General features: G+C 37.8%; 1 pseudogene; it reads right to left on the bottom strand.

The window, feature by feature from the left end:
• Window positions 1-6,881: 6,881 nt before the first annotated feature.
• LOC135969971 (myosin light polypeptide 6-like) lies at window positions 6,882-15,940 on the bottom strand (annotated as a pseudogene).
• Between the last annotated feature and the right edge of the window lie 1,588 nt (window positions 15,941-17,528).

Genomic DNA, 17,528 nt, shown 5'->3' with positions numbered 1-17,528 from the left:
ATATTATTAGAGCTAAAGAGAGAGAGAGACACCAATACAATGATAGCTGGAGACTTCAACACCCCACTTTCAGCATTAGACAGATCTTCCCAGAAAATTAACAAAGAAACATCAAACTTAATCTTCACTACAGACCAAATATACTTACTAGATATTTATAAAACATTTCATTTAACAGCTACAGAATACATATTCTTTTCCTCAGGACATGGATCATTCTCAAGGATAGACCATATGTTAGGTCACAGAACAAGTCCTAAAATATTCAAAAAATGAAATATTAATAATTATCTTCTCTGACCACAGTGGAATAAACCTAGAAATCAGCAGCAAGAGGAATTTGGAAACTATACAAGTACATGAAAATTAAACAGTCTGCTCCTGAATGACTAACGGGCCAATGAAGAAATTAAAAAGGAAATGTAAAATTTCTTGAAACAAATAATAATGGAAATACAACATAAAAAAGCTTGTGGTACAACAAAAGCAGTACTAAGAGGGATGTTTATAGCTATAAGTTCCTATATCAAAAAGGAGCAACTTGAAATAAACAACCTAATAATGTCTCTTAAAGAGCTAGAAAAGCAAGAGCAACCCACATCCAAAATTACTAGAGGGGAAAAAAATAATAAAGATCAGAGCAGAAATAAATGAAATCGAAATGAAGAAAACAATACAATAAGGTTTTACACGCTCATGCCTGTAATCCCAGCACTTTGGGAGGCTGAGATGGGCAGATCACAAGGTCAGGAGTTCGAGACCAGCCTGACCAACATGGGGAAACCCCATCTCTACTAAAAATACAAATATTAGCCAGGTGTGGTGGTGCACGCCTATAATCCCAGCTACTCAGGAGGCTGAGACAGGAGAATCGCTTGAGCCTGGGAGGCAGAGGTTGCGGTGACCCAAGATCACACCACTGCACTCCAGCCTGGGTGACAGAGTGAGACTCCATCTCAAAAAAAAATAAACAAAAAGAGTATACTTGTATTGTGTGAAACACAAAGGACAAATGCTTAAGGTGATGGATATCCTCTGTATCCTGATGTGGTTATTATACATTTCATGCCTGTATTAAAATATTCTATGTAACTTATAAATATATACACCTACTATCTACCCACAAAAACATTAAAAAACAAAACAATATAAAAAATAAAAAACAAAATTGTATGTCTTTCTATTAGTAATCTACTACTGTGCAACAAGTTACCCCAAAACTCAGAGGCTCAAAACAACAATCATTTATCATCTCACAGTTTCTGTTGATCAGAAATCCAGTCATGGCTTATTGGGTCTTTTGGCAATTGATTCCCTCAAACAGCTGCAATCGAAGTGTTCACCAGTGCCTTAAGGTTTTACTGGGGTGAATCTATTTCCAAGCCCCTTCACATGGTTACTGACATGATTCAGTTTGTCCTGTACTGTTGAACTGAGGGCCTCAGTCCTCCTTGGCTGTTGACTGCAGGTCACTCTCAGTTCCTTGCCATGAGGGCCTCCACAAAGGGCAGCTCACAACATGGCAGTTTGCTTTATCAAAACAAGCAAGAGAGAAAGCAAGAGAGAGAAGCTGCAAGTTATGATCTTTTGTAACTTATCTGACAGTGGCAGCCCATCACTTTTGCTATGTTCAATCCAATAGAAACAAGTCACTAGGTATAGCCAATACTAAAGGGGAAAAGATTCCACAATAGATGTGACTATGACTACCAGATATTGTAGATTATTGGGAACCATATTTGAAGCTGTTAACCACAATCTTAGAGATATACTGAAAAAGTAATGAGATTTTGAACATTCAATGGTTGGCATTTGTCAAGCTAGTATGCAGAAATCTCTGAAAGAAATGTGATTGGTTTGCTTAATGGATTCTCTAGCAAAGGATAAAAATATATCTATTTCAATCTTGGATCTACAGTTCTCCATAAGACATCAGTTTCCTTTTATCCTACTTAATCCTACCTGTCTTTGCACCACTCTTTTAGCCTTCCCAGTCTGCTTCTAGACTTCCTTTTCCTCAGAGAATCCCTCAGGAGGAGATTAATAAGCATGAAAATTGCCCTGTGCAAGTAGAATTTAAACTTAGTGCATTCAGAAGTCTATTAGACATGTACTAACTGATACTTTTCAATTGATTCATCTTAATAAGACAATCCATTGTCTTTTAAAATGGATAAATAGTGCAGGCTGACAAGAAGCTGAAGGCAATCTAAAAAAAAACCTAGTTCTCAATAACAGGAAAGGGCTGAATATAGCAAAGCAAGTTAGTAAATAACTTTTAAAGACTAAAACTTACCCCCTGCCAAAGACTGAACAAAAATTCAGTCCTATAAACAAGAAAAATAAGGAGTCTATTGATGACTACAGAAATCAACTTGTACGGGTCTTTCAACATAATTCTGGAGTTAATGTAAAAAATGAGATCAAGGGAACTTTGTCCTGTCTTCATCAATGGACTAAAATCTGATGTAGTAGATCTAATAGAAAAAGTAAATTAGAACAAAAGACTTTGGCATAAAAGAACCATGGAGTATTGCTGAATACTTTAAATGAGACCTAGAAAACAGGCCATCAAAAAGGGGATTTACTAATGTCACTTGAAATTACCAATCAATCTGCTTCTTCCAGGCATATGGATGAAAGATCATGATACCTGTAGATATGGCCAACAAAAGGTCCATGGCAAAAGCCAGTGATCCATCTTATTCAAAAATAAAAAGAAAGTTTTCTTTAAAGATAACCAAATATGGTGCCCAAGGGAACTATTGGTATCACAAAGTTTCTTGTCTTCCATAATCCTCTCAAGGACTATTCAGCCTAGTTGTTACCAAGGAAAATCATGGAATTACAGACTCTGATGTAACTATATCTACTGTATAAACAAAGACCACCCAACTGAGAAAAAAATACAGTCACTTTATTCAGCTTACTACAGCAAGGCAATCACCACCATCACTAGCATTCAGCAGAGATTCAAAGGCAGGCAGGAAAGGGTAAAGCTTTGCAATAAAAAACAGGGAAGGCTTCAAGTATGCTCTGATTAGAGGTTGTTGGCATGGAGAAGCTGGGCCAACTAGAAATGAGGCATCTTATGTGTTTGGTTTGGGAAGTGTATCTGGATTTCTCTGGGTGATCCCGAATTGGAAGCAGGGACAAAAAATAGGGAAGCTAGCAGTTATTGACCATATTCCAACGATTCTAAAATGTTTTCAGCATTTTAGAATGGTTTGGCTTCCCAGGCAGGTTGCTGCAGAGGTTGTGTTTAGAAAAGTAATTGTTCTTGCAATACAAAGAGATTTTAGATTTTGTGTTTCCTACATGGGTATTCACAGTAATCTAGGGACAGGGAAACACATTTAATGGCAACTGCCACCCAAGAATTTTGTAAGTTCTTGGCACTTACAAAAAAAAAAAAAAAAAGCATCTTTGCCCTTATTATACTCAATATTCTAGGAAAGTAGAAAGCATAAAGGGATGACAAAATTGAAATTAGCCAAACTTCTTATAAGAGACTAAATTGGTATATTTAGTCACATCATCAACAGGTTCAAGCTATTTTTCCACAACATAACTTTTCTCATCCATTGCTGAGATACTAAAGATTTCAAAGAAAGACTGTTTTTGAAGCTCATTGGAAAGAACATTATTGAATACCACTGAAAGCACACATTGGTCAAACTTCAAGTAACAACTTGGCCTTGTTTCAAAATTTCAAATGTCCTGTTCTACTTGGAAATCTGAACACTTGGGTGATCTAAAGCTAAGCTATCCAGGCATCTTCCAGAAGTACATGACATCTTCCATAGACCTTCAGACAAACAGATGACTTCTTGCTGTAGACAGGTTCTCCTTAAGACTCACAGAACAAGGTCCAGATAACTGAAACCATAAATAAACTCATATCCCATGTCCCATTTTTTTAACCTGCATGCTCCTTTGTTTATTTTCCTAGCTATTTGCTTTATTTTCTCCTAGTTTAAGCTTCTAAATTGCTAACACACATTTGTTACTTTTAATTGATAACGTTCCTTAATACTACTCTGTGCATCCCTAATCACTCCTTGGAATGAATCAGTATCTAGCTGCAATTCACTCGTGATATGGCTAAATCACACAATCAAACTAATTGTGTTTATAAACACTTTCCTTTGGGTAACACTTAGTGACTATTACTATCAGTCTCTGCTAATAAACCAGTTGGTTTCCTGAAAATATAAATCAACTACTACCCAGATTTTTAGATGGCAAACACCATAACAGGTCAGACAACCAAAACTCAAAAACTCATCATCAGATCACACTTGTTATGAAAACCAGAACACCTTGCATAGGAGGTAGCCTTCACAAATTTTTCCAGTATTAGAGTTTAGAAAAAGACAAAGAAATAAATAGTGCACGAGTAGAAGCTGACTCATTTTTACAGATCCCACAATAAAGGCTAACTACTAAGTTCAACTTAATACTTGTACTAAAGATCTACCTGTTTATCTACTTTTGATCTACTGTTGATTTCACTTTCTGATACCAAACCAATTTTTCTGAGTGGCACCACACCCCTGTGGCACAATTATACCATCCCATAGGGATATTTTGTCTGAAAACAGATCATTAAACTGCCCCCAATGACACGCATTAGAATTGCAGTACAAAAGCCCATTGAGTACTAGCTGCAAGTTGGACAGGCATGTCCAAACTCATGCCTGCCTTCCAGACAGCTTCTGACATCAACCTGGTTCTATTTGGCACATGAATTTTCCCTCATTAAAAAAATAGGCCAGGCACAGTGGCTCCCGCCTATAATCCAAGCACTTTGGGAGGCTGAGGTGGGTGGATCGCTTGAGGTCAAGAGTTCGAGACCAGCCTGGCCAACTTGGTGAAACCCCATCTCTACTAAAAATAAAAAAAGAAAAATTAGCTGGTCATGGTGGCGGATGCCTGTAATCCCAGCTACTTGGGAGGCTGAGGCAGGAGAATTGCTTGAACCCGGGAGGCAAAGGTTGCAGTAAGCCAAGATCATGCCACTGCACTCCAGCCTGGGCTACAGAGTGAGACTCCTTCTCAAAAAAAAAAGAGAGAGAGAGATGAGATGTTTAAATATGACTGAACTCAAGAAGGATAAAGACTGAGCCTCAGTTGGAGACTCAAAACTTTAACAACTAGGGAGATTCTGTGCTGCTTTCTTCTGTCCTCGAGCATCTTAGTTGTTTTATAGGCCTAAAAAATATGGTAAATACTACAACACAATGGTTCAAACATTGATGGAAGAGCTAGACAATGTCTCTGAGACCATAGAGCTCCTCATCTGAGACGTTTTGAGACTGGACAGGTTATGGTTCAAAACAAGATAGCCTTGAATATATTATTAGCCTCTCAAAGCAGACATGTGCCATTTTAAGGAAAGACTTTGAATTTACATCTCTACAGACCATTTTGGAATCTTTAATATTACTCTAAGGAATAGTAAACAAATCAAAAGTTTAGGTGATTTGGCTAACATAGTCATATCTCATCCTGTGAGCTTTCTAGATTGGGAATGGGATCTGTTCTCTTGTTTTAATTGGACTTGTTTTGTTCCAGGCTTAAAAGTGAATTACAAACTGTGCTGTATTCAAATATGTGATCTCTACCTTAAAGGCTGCCATGCATTCACTGTCTCATCAAATGATTCAACAAGCAATTATGTAGCAGAAGCAACAAGAAAGAATAGCATTTGTTGAAACTGAAATGACTATCAATATGACAAAAGACATACAAACAAAAATGTAGATCTGGATAGATCACCAAAATTATCAATCACAGAGCCTCCACCAGAGAATGATCAAAAAACAGTCTGAGAAATGGAAGTCAAACTAACAATCCTATCTATCAGAAAATTACCAATCCTGCAGAACAAGCAAGAACACACCACAACATGGTCTGGAAACAGAAGACTACAAGTTTCGGAATTCAGATGAAAAGAGAACGAAGAAACACTGCATGCCCTGCTCTGTTCTCCCAAGCCAATTAAAAATGACTGCCCCCTACCCATTTAGCCCAATTCATTCCCCATTTCCAAAAGACATCCCAGAGAAATCACCCAATTTATAATCCTAACACCAGATCTAGTCCTGTAAAAAAAAGAAAAAAACAAAAAAAAAACAAAAAACACACCCTGTGTAACTTTCCTTTTGTGTACATTGTTGATGCTCTGTTCTTAATGAGGTTTTCCCTCGCTGGGGAGATTAATAATAAATGACTTTGTTTTTATATAAGCTTTCCTGATTATCTTCTTGAGGATTTTAACAGTTCCTGTTTAAGGCTAAGCCTCAAGAGATCGCATCCCCTCTCTTCTATTCGAGAAAACCACTCCAGTATTCCTCCCCAATTTTTCTCCAATTCCTCTCCTCCCAAATCTATTGCTCCAACTCCAACCTAGCTTTTCCAGAGCATTCTCTCTAAAACTGCTCTTTCCAAAGTCGCCCATGACTTGTATATTTCAGAATTCAAAGGTCAATTCTTAGGTCACATTTTGCTTGAGCGATCAGCATCATTTGACAAAGTTGGTCGATCCTTTTCCTGGAAACAGTTTCTTTACATGGCCTCCAGGATATCATGATCTTTTTATTTCCATATACCTCACTGGCGCTCCAACCTGTTAACATCAGTAGTCCCCAAGTTTTAGTCATAGACATCTCTTTGCTATCTATACCCACTTCCTTAGTAATCTTTACCAGTCTTATAGTTTCATTTATTTGTCGGGGGGCACAGAGAGAGCAAGTTTATTTGGTAAAAGCGGACCAAACATTATCCAAAAGAGACAAGATAGGAAAGGTGCTGTGACAAGAGAGCCTAGAAAGCCTTCAGGCTAGACACAAAGTCTCCCACAGGGAAAGGCACGGGCTCTGGGGAGACTGAGAAGGTCCTTAGCCATGTGGCACCCCACGAACAAGCTCTTCACAGTTGATGCAACCATGGCTGTCCTCATGCCCTGCACTAGCATCTCTACTTCTATCATCTTCTCACCCAGTGTGACAAGGACTTGCCAGATTTCAGTGCCCATCATGGTGCCTTTCCCTTTCTTGTCAAATACACAAAGTCCTTCAACATAATCCTCATAGGCCCTGGTCCCTGTCCTTGGCCACAGCCTGCAGCATGGGCAGGAAGTGCCCAAAGTCCAGCACCTTCACATTCATCTCATGACTCTTGGGGATCCCCAGGACTTGAATCACCTCAGCATCGGTGGGGTTCTGACCCAGGACCCTCATCACATCCCCACACTGACTGTACAGGATCTTACCATCACCTGTTCAGTCAAACAGCTAGAAGACCTCCTTGAATTCTGTGGTCTGGTCCTCAGTGAAGTCACACACCTTGACTGCTTAGCTCTGTGGCACCTTTTCCTAGAGTAATGGCCCAGTCTTACAGTTTTAAACATCATATTTAGTCTAAATACTCCCAAATATTTACCTCCAGTTTAGATTTTTCCCTTCCCTTCCAGTCTCACATATTTATCTAATCTAATCTAATCTATACATGGTTAAATATTAGTTAAATTTAATATATTAAAAATTAATAAAATATAAAATATATTAATAAAAATATTTTAACTATTTTAAAATTAGTTAAATCTAATAGATTATATGTGTGTGTATATGTATATATATATACACTCAAACTTAACATGTTCAAAAATGAACTCCAAATATTACCCCCAGATCAACCTGCTTCACCCACAGTCTCTCCCAAATATCCTGGTGACAAGCTGTGACCCGGCACTTTTTTGTTTGTGGGGGAAAAAAAAAAAAAGTCCTTGTCCTTATGGAGCACACATTCTAGTTTAGAACACAGGTAGCTAACAAATAAATAAAGTATGCATGAATGATATCAGATAAGTGCTATGAGAAAAAAATAAAGTAAAATTGTGAATGCTGGAGTAACATTGTTAAATAGGGTACTCGGTGAAATTCATTAAACGTGGATCCCCAAAACTTGAGCAGGCTGCAAGAATTCTCCTGAGGAATCTCAGGAATGCTGAAAATAGAGTGGGGAGGTGGCTGGGAGGTAGTATGTCTCTCCTAGAAATATGATATGGAATAGAGAGAATACCATAATCAAGGGTAAGAAAGTGAGGATAGGGAATGTGTTTATGAAAAGGTATAATAATGTGTGACAAAAATGTGGCTCCTGAGTCTGAGAAGGTGATGTTGGGGGACAAAAGGGCAAAAGAAAAGGGAAGGCAATGGATCTCCAGAGACACCCAGGACATGAATCTCGGAAGAAAATGATTTGGATTGGCAAATGTTCTTGTTGAGGATACCAAGTAGACCCAAAGCCTGTTGACACACACAGCTAGGGACCTTGGAGTGAATGCTGCTGTCATGAGATGTTCTCCCATCCCTTTTTCTAGTTCCTTAGAAATATCCAGAAAATACTGAATTACGAGGACTTATTAAAAGGAAATCAAACTGTTGATACTTATTTGTATAAAAGTAATCCTTTATGCTGCATTCAATACAAGTTCATCTGAACATGATACTATGCTAATAACATTTACTTCATCTCAGAAAAACGTAAATGAGATTAATCCTCTACTCTTCTTAACCTTTGCTGCACCCTGGAATTATCTGGGGAGCTCTACAAGGCATAATTCTTGAGTCTCATATAAGAAATTTTGATTTAATTGCTTGGGCAAGACCTGGACATTGGGATATATTTTAATCTGTCAAGGTGATCCTCATGTACAGTCAAAATTGAGAATCTGAAAGTAATTTTCACTACAAGGTTTGTAATATCTAACTTTTTCCCAGAATTTTACAGAATACTAATAAGAGGCTGTGAAAAAAAAAATGACCCTTTAAAAACTCATCCTTACTGGTTTTTATACTGGTATATAAAAATACATTAACTTTTGTGTCTTAACCTTACATCTAGCTACCTTTCTAAATTAGCTTATTTTCCAATAATTTTTAGGTTGCTGGGATTTTCTATCGTAAACAATCATATTCTCTTAAAATAATGACAGTTTTTGTGATGGTTAATATTAGTGTCAACTTGACCAGATTAAAGGATGCAAAGGATTGTTTCTGGGTGTGTCTGTGAGGGTCTTGCCACAGGAGATTAACATTTGAGTCAGTGGACTGGGATAAGAAGACCCACCCTCAGTGTGGGTGGGCGGTATCCAATCGCCTGCCAGTGTCGGTAGAAAAAGCAGGCAGAAGAAGGTGGAATAAGCTGGTTTGCTGAGTCTTCTGGCTTTCATCTTTCTCCCGTGCTGGACGCTTCCTGCCCTTGAACATCAGACTCCAGGTTCTCTGGCCTTTGGACTCTTGGATTTACACCAGTGGTTTGTCAGGGGCTCTCTGGCCTTCAGCCACAGACTGAAGGCTGCACTGTCAGCTTCCCTACTTTTGAGGCTTTGGGACTGGGACTGAGCCACTACTGCTCCTTGCTCCTCAGCTTGCAGATGGCCTGTCATCGGGCTTCACCTTGTGATCCTTTGAGTCAATTCTCCTTAATAAACTCCCTTTCATATATACATATATCCTATTAGTTCTGTCCCTCTGGAGAACCCTAATACAGTTTTATTTCTTCTTTTCCTTTAATTTATTTTTCTAATGTTACTTCTGTCTATCACTACCAGTATAATGCTGAAGAGCAAAGGTGATAGTTGGCATTTCTGTCTTGTTCCTGAGTGTAAAGGAACAGCTTCTACTATTTCCTCACTTAGAATAATGTTTGTGATTTTTTTGTTATCCTTATCAACTTAAGAAAGCTCCTTTCCATTCTTGGTTTACTTTAAAAAAAGTTATCACAAATGAGTAGTGAATTTCATCAAATGTTTGTTTTGTATTTTTCAGATGACTACATGGTTTTTAATAACAGCTTTATTTGGATAAAACTCAGATACCATAAAACCCACCCTTTTAAAATATACAGTTCAGTGGGTTTTTATATATTAACAGAGCTATGCAATGATCACCGCTATTTAATTTTAGAAAATTTTCATGACCCAAAAAGAAATACTGTACCCATAAGTGTTAATTATCCATTCCTCTTATCCACCAGCCCCTAGCAACCACTAATCTACTTTCTATCTCTATGGATTTACCTGTTCTGGACCTTTTATATAAGTGGAATGATACAATACATAGTCTTTTGTAACAGCGTCTTTCACTTAGCGTAATGTTTTCAAGGTTCATCTGCATACTTCATCCCTTTTTATGACTGGATAATATTCCATTGTACGGATGTACCACCTTTTTTTAAGTCCATTCATCAGATTATGAACAGCTTGTTTCCACTTCTTGGTTGCTATGAATAATGTTGCCATGAATATTTGTGCACAAATTTTTGTGTGGCTATATATTTTCATTTCTCTTGGCTATATACCTATAGATGGAATTTGTGGGTCATATGGTAACATTTAACATTATTTAACATTATTTAACATTTTGAGGCACTGCCAAACTGTTTTCCAAAGTGGCTACACTAGGTTATATTCCCACCAGTAATGATTGAGAATTCCAGTCTCTCCAAATCTTCATCAGTATGCATTATTGTCTTTTTCCTTTTGGCCATCCTGGTAGGTGTGAAGTTGTACCTCATTGTGGTTTTGATTTGCATTTCCCTGATGATTAAGGATGCTGATCATCTTTTCATGTGATAATTGGCCATCTGTATATCTTCTTTGGAAAAACACCTGTTCAAACCCTCTCACCCTTTCTTACTTGTATTATTTGTCTCTTTACTAGAGAGTTGTAAGAAGTCTTTATGTATCTTGGATTCCAGGCCCTTATCAGATATATTATTTACAAGTGTTTTCTACCATTCTGTAATTCATTCTTCACTTTCTTGATGGCATCCTTTGAGGCACAAAAGTTTTAAAAATTAAGTCCAAGTTTTTAAAATTAATTAAGTCCAATTTATCTATTTGGTTGTTTTTGCTTGTGCGTTTGGTGTCATATCTAAGAAAACATTACCGATGGTAACAAAGATTTACTCCTGTAAGTTTTCTTGTTAAGAGTTGCATAGGTTTAGGTATTACACTTCGGTCTATTATCCATGTTTAGTCAATTTTTATATATGGTATGAATTAAGACTCCAACATCAAGCTAGGTACAGTGGCTCACACCTATAATCTCAGCACTTTGAGAGGATATCATGGGACAATCATTTGAGCCCAGGAGTTCAAAACCAACCTGAGTAACACAGTGAGACCCCATCTCTACAAAAAAAAAAAAAAAAAGTAAACAATTAGTCGGGCATGGTGACATGAACCTGTGGTCCCAGCTACTTTGCAGGGAGGCTGAGGTGGGAGGATTGCTTCAGCCTAGGAGGTCAAGGCTGCAGTGAGCCATGACTGTGCCACCAGGCTCCAGCCTGGGCAACAAAGCAAGACCCTGACTCACAAAATAATAATAATAATAATCCAATTTCATTCTTTTGCATGTAAATATCCAGTTGATCCAGCACCATTTGTTGAAAAACTTATTTTACCATCGAATTGTCTTGGCACCCTTGACTAAAATTATTTGACCATAAATGTGAAGGTTTAATTCTGGACTTGCAATTCTGTTTCAGTGATTCATGTTATCTTTATGCCAGGACCACAGTGTCTTGATTATTGCAGTTTTGTAGTAAGTTTTTGAAACTGAGAAGTGAGTTCTCAAAAATTTTTTATTCTTATTCGAAATTGTTTTGGTTACTATAGCTCTCTTACAATACTATATACATTTTAGAGCCAGCTTGCCAATTTTTGCAACAACAAAAAAGCCAGCTGGGATTTACATAGGGATTGCACTGATCAATTTGGAGAGTATTGATATCTAAACAATATTAATTATTCCAATTCATGAACATCAGTAATAGTTCCATTTATTATTGTCTTTTCTGATTTCTTTCAGCAATGCTATATGGTTTTTTAGTGTTAAGTCTTGTACTTTTGTTATATTTATTTATAAATATTTTATTCTTCTTAATGCTACTGTAAAGGGAAGTGTTTTCTTAATTTTATTTTTGAATTGTTCATTGCTAGTGTACATGCATACAATTGATTTTTGTATATTGATATTGTATTCTGCAAGTCATTGTTTTTCTAAAACTTGGCAAACGCCAAAGGAAATGTGTGAGTCCTTTATTACTTACTGAAGCCATTTATTACTTTTAATGGCTTTTTAGTGTAGATTCTTTAGGATTTTCTATAAACAAGATCACATAATCTGCAAATTAAGAGAGTTTTATTTCTTCCTTCCTAATCTGCATGACTTTTATTTCTTTTTCTTGCCTAATCATCCTGGCTAGAATTTCCAGTACGATCTTGAATAGAAGTGGCAAGAGCAGATATCCTTGCCTTGTTCCTGATCTTAGGGGAAAAGCACTAGTCTTTCACCATTGAGTATATGTATTTTGTAGATCCCTCCCTTCAGTTTACAAAATTTCCCTTCTGTATTAGTCCATTCTCATGCTGCTATAAAGAACTGCCTGAGACTGGGTAATTTATAAAGAAAAGAGGTTTAATTAACTCATGATTCCACAAGTCTGGGATGGGAGGCCTCAGGAAACCTACAATCATGGCAGAAGGGGAAGCAAACATGTCCTTCTTCACATGGTAGCAGGAAGGAGAAGAATGAGAGCTGAGTAAAGGGGGAAGCCCCTTATAAAACCATCAGATCTCATGAGAACTTCCTTAATATCACAAAAAGAGTGTATTAGTCTATTTTCATACTGCTATGAAGAAATACCCAAGACTGGGTAATTTACAAAGAAAAATAGGTTTAATGGACTTACAGTTCCACATGGCTGAGGGGGGCCTCAAAATCATGGCAGAAGGTGAAGGAGGAACAAAGGCACATCTTACATGATGGTAGGCAAGAGTCATGTGCAGGGGAACTGCCCTTTATAAAACCATTCACTATCACAAGAATAGCATGTGAAAACCCACCCTCCATGATTCAATTACCTCCCTCCAGGTCCCTCCCATGACACGTGGGGATTATGGGAGCTACAATTCAATATGAGATTTGGGTGGGGATACAGCCAAACCAAATCAAATAGCATGGGGGCATGGGGGAACTGCCCCCATGATTCAATTACCTCCCACCTGGTCCCTCCCACCACTTCTGGGGATTATGGGAACTACAGTTAAGATGAGATTTGGGTTGGGACACAGCCGAACCATATCACCTTTTATACCTAGTTTGTTGAGTGGTTTTATCATAAAAGGATGTACCTTTTCATATGTTTTTTCTACATCTATTGAGATGATCATATGAAGCGTGCCCTTTATTTTATTAATATAGTATATTATATTAAGTTTCAGATGTTGAAACAACCTTGACCAAATTCATTAATGCAAATAAAAACTCAAAAAAGCCTAGAGGCCTTAGCCTACTATACCTGCATTAAAAATTTTAGTTGGGGTGACCTCGGAGCATAACTCAACCCCTGAACAACCTAAACTGAGACCTCACTAGTATAAGTGGGTTAACATACATTGACCCAATAATTTGATCAACGGAGTAAGTTACCCTAGGGATAACAGCACAATCCTATTCTAGAGTCCATATTGACAATAGGGTTTACGACCTCGATGTTGGGTCAGGACATCCTAATGGTGTAGCCACTATTAAGGGTTCGTTTGTTTAATGACTAAAGTCTTACATGATCTGAGTTCAGACCAGAGTAATGCAGATTGGTTTCTATCTATTTAACACTTCTCCTAGTACGAAAGGACAAGAGAGACAGGGCCCACTTCATAAAGCGCCCTCACCCTGTAGATAACGCTATCTCAATCTAACAAATCACCATACACCCTACCCAAGAACAGGGTTTGTTAAGATGGCAGAGCCCGGCAATTGCATAGAACTTAAAACTTTATAACCAGAGGCTCAACTCCTCTTCTTTTTTTTTTTTTTTTTTTTTTTTTGAGAGAGTCTCACTTTGTCACCCAGGCTGGAGTTCAGTGACCTGATCTCTGCTCACTGCAAGCTCCGCCTCCTGGGTTCACGCCATTCTCCTGCCTCAGCCTCGCAGGTAGCTGGGGCTACAGGCGCCCGCCACCATGTCTAGCTAATTTTTTGTATTTTTAGTAGAGACGGGGTTTCACCGTGTTAGCCAGGATGGTCTCGGTCTCCTGACCTTGTGATCCACCCACCTCGGCCTCCCAAAGTGCTGGGATTACAGGCATGAGCCCCCGTGCCCAGCCTCCTCTTCTTAACAATAAGCCTATAATTAACCTTCTCCTACCTATCATTTCCACTCTAATCACTACAGCATTCCTTACACTCATTGAACAAAAAATCTTAGGCTATATACACCTACACAAAGGACCTAACATTGTAGGTGCCTGCAGACTGCTTCAACCATTCACTGACGCAATAAAACTTTCCATACAAGAACCTTTACAGACCTCAACATCTACATCTACTATCACCCTTTACCCTTTATATTATTGCTCCAACCCTGGCCCTTTCTATTGCTCTCCTCTGTGAAGTCCCCTCTCTATAACAAATCCCCTAATTAATTGTAATATAGGCCTCCTATTTATGCTAGCCACATCAAGCCTAGCCGTCTGTTCTATTCTATGATCAGGATGAGCATCTAATTCAAATTCATACTAGCTCCTACCCCAATCTTAATTTAAAAAATAAATCCCTGCTCTACAGAAGCAGCCACCAAATACTTCCTTACACAAGTAACCACATCTATAATTCTCATAATAGGTATCCTTTCCAATAACCTGGCCTCTGGACAGTGAACAACAATAAACACTATTCATCAATTTTCATCCTTAATAATAATGGCCCTAGTAATAAAACTAACAATAGCCCCTTTCACTTCTGAGTCCCAGAAGTAACTCAAGGAACCTCTCTAATGTCTGGCATACTTCTCCTCACATGACAAAAACTAGCCCCTATCTCGATCATGTTTCAAATTTTCCCAATTATAAACATGAACATCCTCCTATCTATCACAATCCGATCCATTATAGTAGGTGGCTGAGGCGGACTTAATCAAGCACAACTGCGTAAAATCATAGCCTACTCCTCAATTACTTACCTAAGTTGAATAACATAAGTAATAATTTGTAACCCAAACGTTATCATTCTAAACCTGATTATTTAACTACTACATTTCTAGCACTCAACCTGAGTATAAGCACAACCCTGTCACCATCTTGCACCTGAAACAAATTAACATGGTTAACACCTATAATTCCACTAATTTTACTATCCCTAGGAGGTTTACCCCCATTAACAGGATTTCTGCTTAAATGAACCATCATTCAAGAATTTACAAAAATCAAGTCTTATTACCCCTGCCATCATAACTATCATAACTCTACTCAACCTGTACTTTTACATATGCCTAATTTATTCCATCTCAGTAACAATACTCCCCACATCTAATAATATGAAAATAAAACGACAATTCGAAAATACAAAAACTACATTTCTCTTCCCCCCACTTATCTTTTCTACCCTCCTCTTACCTATCTCTCCATTGATACTGACTATAACTTAGAAATTTAGGTTACATAAGACCAAGAACCTTCAAAGCCCTTAGTAAGTAAATTGTATTTAACTTCTGTAACAGACCTAAGGACTGCAAGACTCTATTCTGCATCAATTGAATGCAAATCAACCATTTTGATTAAGCTAAGCTCTTGCTAGATTGGTGGAATTCAAACCCACGAAAATTTAGTTAACAGCTAAACACTCTAATCAACTGGCTTTAATCTACTTCTCCTGCCATTGCGGGCAGAAAGGCAGGAGAAGCCCCGGCAGGACTGAAGCTGCTCCTTTGAATTTGCAATTCAATGTGACAAACCACCTCGGGGCTGGTAAAAAGAGGCCTTGACCTCTGTCTTTAGATTTACAGTCTAATGCTTACTCTTTTTCCCACTTAGGCTCATCAATCGTTTGTTGTTTTCAACAAACACTCTACCTGCTATTCGGCGCATGAGCGGGGATAGTGGGCACCGCCCTAAGCCTTCTCATTCGAGCAGAATTAGGCCAATCAGGAACTCTGCTAGGAGATGATCAGATATACAATGTTATTGTTACCGCCCACGCATTCGTCATAATCTTTATGGTAATACCAATCATAACTGGGGGTTTCGGCAACTGACTAGTCCCTCTGATAATTGGTGCACCCGATATGGCGTTCCCCCGAATAAATAATATAAGCTTCTAACTTCTCCCTTCTTCCCCCTTTCCTACTCCTACTTGCATCATCAATAGTAGAAGCCGGCGCGGGAACCGGCTGAACAGTATATCCCCACCTTAGCAGGAAGCCTAACACACGCAGGAACCTCTGTGCATCTAACCATTTTGTCTCTCCACCTAGCAGGCGTTTTTTCTGTTTTAGGGGCCATTAATTTTATTACCACAATTATTAATATAAAACCTCCCCAGCCATATCCCAGTATCAAAACACCCGTTTTCGTGTGACCAGTCCTCATTACGGCAATCCTTTTACTCCTTTCTCTCCCAGTCCTAGCCGCCAGCATTACCATACTATTAATTGACTGTAGCCTCAACACTACTTTTTTGGTCCTGCTGGTGGGGGTGACCCTATCTTATATCAACATTTATTCTGATTATTTGGTCAGAAAGAATCAACAATCTTGCATTACTTGAGAAAATCCCACCTGTTTGCAGTATATGTTGCTGGATTCAGTTTGCTAGTATTCTGCTGAGGATTTTTGCGTCTGTATTCATAAGAGATATTGGTCTGTATTACAATGTCTCTAGTTTTGTTATCAAGGTAAAACTGGCCTCATTGAATGAGTTGGGAAGCCTTCCTTCCTATTCTATTTTTTGGAGGAGTGTGCCAAAAATTAGTATTAATCCTGTAAATGTTTGGTAGACTTGACCAGTGAAGCCATCTGGTCCTGGACTTTTCTTTGCAGGAAGTTTTTGTCTTTTAAATTAAAACTCCAGTATATTTTTGAAGGTCTATTCAGAACTCCTGTTTCTTTTTTATTCAATTTTGGTAGTCTGTGAATCATATGGCTTTTATTCTTTATTATGTTCCTGGAGCAAATGGTGTTTATATAGTCTTAATGGTAAGCCATCCCTGCTTTCCTGGGATAAACAACATCATGATGTCTAATTGTTTCTACTAACTGTTGAATTCTGGTTTTAAATAATTTAATTATTTTTATTTTAAACATTTACTTCTATATTTATATGTTAAGCGGGCCTGTGCTTTTCATTTTTTGTTTTTTTCTGTCTGGTTTTGGCAAAGTTATACTGACCTCAGAGTAAAGCTTAAAGAGTATCCGCCCTTTTTTTTTTTTCCTATTCTCTGGAAGTTTGTTTAATATTAAGTTACAGTTTGGTAAAATTTGCCTGCAAAAATGCCTAAGCTTGTTTTCTATGTGAAAATATTTTAACTACTACTGTTTCAATCAATTAAATTAAATAAGTAGCCGGATTCTTATTCCTGAATCAGTTTTGGTAAATTGTATTTTTCTAGAAATTTGCAATTTCATCTAAGTTTTCAAATTTACTGAAGCAAAGTTATGTATAGTATTTTTTAAATAT

This window comes from Macaca fascicularis, chromosome 3 (genome assembly GCF_037993035.2).
Source record: "Macaca fascicularis isolate 582-1 chromosome 3, T2T-MFA8v1.1".
Classification (NCBI taxonomy): domain Eukaryota; kingdom Metazoa; phylum Chordata; class Mammalia; order Primates; family Cercopithecidae; genus Macaca; species Macaca fascicularis.
Note: the sequence above shows the minus strand (reverse complement) of the source record. Positions and strands in the feature narration are given on the sequence as shown.